Raw genomic sequence first — 2,316 nt, 5'->3', positions numbered from 1 at the left:
TCAAAATTTAAAGATAAAAATTTTTTATTTTTCTAATGACATTTGCAAAAAATTACATTAAAATATTATCTATAAAATATTTTTTTAAAATATATATTTAATATTTATTTTTTTGTCACGTTTTTAAATATCTCCAGAATTTATTTGTCGTTAATACCTTTTAAAGTTATTTTTGTTATCATTGTGAACTATTAGATACTATTCTAATAGTAGTTTACTCTTGTTTTGTTGAAATTAGTTTTAAGAAAGTTTGTTTTGATGATAGTTAACTGTGGATTTGGCTCTTTACTTAAAATATTAGTTGTTTAGTTTTTACTTTTTAACTATCTAAATCTCCCAGATAAGATAACCCACCTTGTTTACTATCTCTTGAGCACATTCTTTTCTGATTGATTTTTTCTTTGTAGTGGTCTTTAACAACTAATTCACAAATGAAGTTACTTTCCCTGTGGGAATATACTACACGTGTTGTATACCTTTTCTCAAACTATCTCAACCGCATGCCACAATTTAACTCTTCCTTTCTCATTTTAGATAAATGAACATCACTCTCTCCCTTTCTATGTGATCTCGGCCTCTCTCTTTCTCACTTACTCCATCTCTAAATTTTTATTCTTATTGATTGGTAATGTAAAGAGGTTTTAAGGTAAATTTTACACTTATTATACATAGAAAAAAAAAAGTCATAAAAAGATAATAAAGTAAAGGAACAAGTATTGTTTTGGTCCCTAACGTTGAGGGTCAGAATTGGAATCGTTTCCTACATAATTTTGGATTTAAAATCATCTTTAATGTGTTTTTTTATATTAAAATCGTCCTTTTAATTTTTTCTGGACAAAAATGTCCTCCACTGCCATCAGCACCTTTACCTCCACCACCACCAGCACCTTTACTCCCACCACCACCACCAGCACCTTTACTTCCACCATCAAGAAAAACAACATCAATAAAATCACCACAAATTCAACGAATTCAGAAATAAAAAATTCAACAAATCAACACAAATTTAACAAATCCAGAAATCAGAAATTCAACAAATCAACCCAAATTCAACAAATTCAACAACCAAATCAAAAAATAACAAATCAAAATCAGAAGCAGAGGCAGTCATAGAATCAGAAATAGAAACTCAAGTAGAAGCAGATACAGAAGAAGAAGATGCAGATGCAGAAGCCGTAGCTGCAGAAGCAGATGCAGTAGAAGAAGAAGCAAAAGAAGTAGATGCAAAACCACCGGCGCTTGGCCACCCATCACCAGCAGTGGCGACGGAGCATGCGAGGACTGGCGACGCACTCCACCCTCGGATCCCTCTCTCTCCTCAGCCACCCATCACCCGCGGACTGGCGACGGAGCGTGCGCGGACCAGTTCAGCCTCAGATCCCTCTCTCCCTCCTTCGCGCGCCGCCCTCCTCGCGTCGGGCTCCTCTTCCCGACAACGCACTCCACCCTCGGATCCCTCTCTCTCCTCGGCCACCCATCACCCGCGGACCGGCGACGGAGCGTGGGCGGACCAGTTCAGCCTCAGATCCCTCTCTCTCTCCTTCGCGTGCCGCCCTCCTTGCGTCGGGCTCCTCTTCCCGGCGACGCACTCCACGGCGGTAGAAGCATGCATGAACGGTCCTCCCCTCCACCGGCGCTCCCTCTCTCTTTTCCCTCTTCTCTTCTCCCCCGTCGAAGCCCCTCTCCTTTCTTCTTTCTTCCGGCGACGGCGACGGCAGCTCCAAGCTTCGCCGGCGCCGTCCCCTCTCCCCCCTTCCCCTTTCCCTCTCCAGGATGATTTTAAATCCAAAATTACGTTAGAGACGATTTCGATTTTGACCCTCAACGTTAGGGACCAAAACAATACTTATCCCTAAAGTAAACTATTATCTATATTCACAAAAATATAAAAATAATGTTATATCCATAAAAGATAGATTTTAATAGATAAAACTATCTAAAACTAAAAAACTATCTAAAATTTTCAAACTATTCTTTCTAACTTAATAACCTAGTTCCAAATTCTCAACCACAATTTTAATCTTATCTCACCTTAACTTTTAACCATTTAGAGTGTTTAGTTTAGTCTTTGGACTATGAAAAATATGTTCAAATGTGCGCTTTAATTTTTAGTTTGGTTATTTTTTATTTTTTTTTCTTTGAACGCACATAATTTTAAATTCTGAACCCACCTTTATGTAAAGCTAAAAATTTTAGCTTATGTGTTTATACTTCTTTAATTGAGATAAGTAATGAAAAATTATAATTCAAAATTTTTGTTTTTTTGTTTTATCAATCTTATCCTTTATTCTCTTCTTTACAAAGAGGCACAAATAA

The sequence above is a fragment of the Arachis ipaensis genome, chromosome B04 (assembly GCF_000816755.2).
Source record: "Arachis ipaensis cultivar K30076 chromosome B04, Araip1.1, whole genome shotgun sequence".
Classification (NCBI taxonomy): Eukaryota; Viridiplantae; Streptophyta; class Magnoliopsida; order Fabales; family Fabaceae; genus Arachis; species Arachis ipaensis.
The sequence above is the reverse complement of the archived record's forward strand: the minus strand, read 5'-3'. Positions refer to the sequence as shown.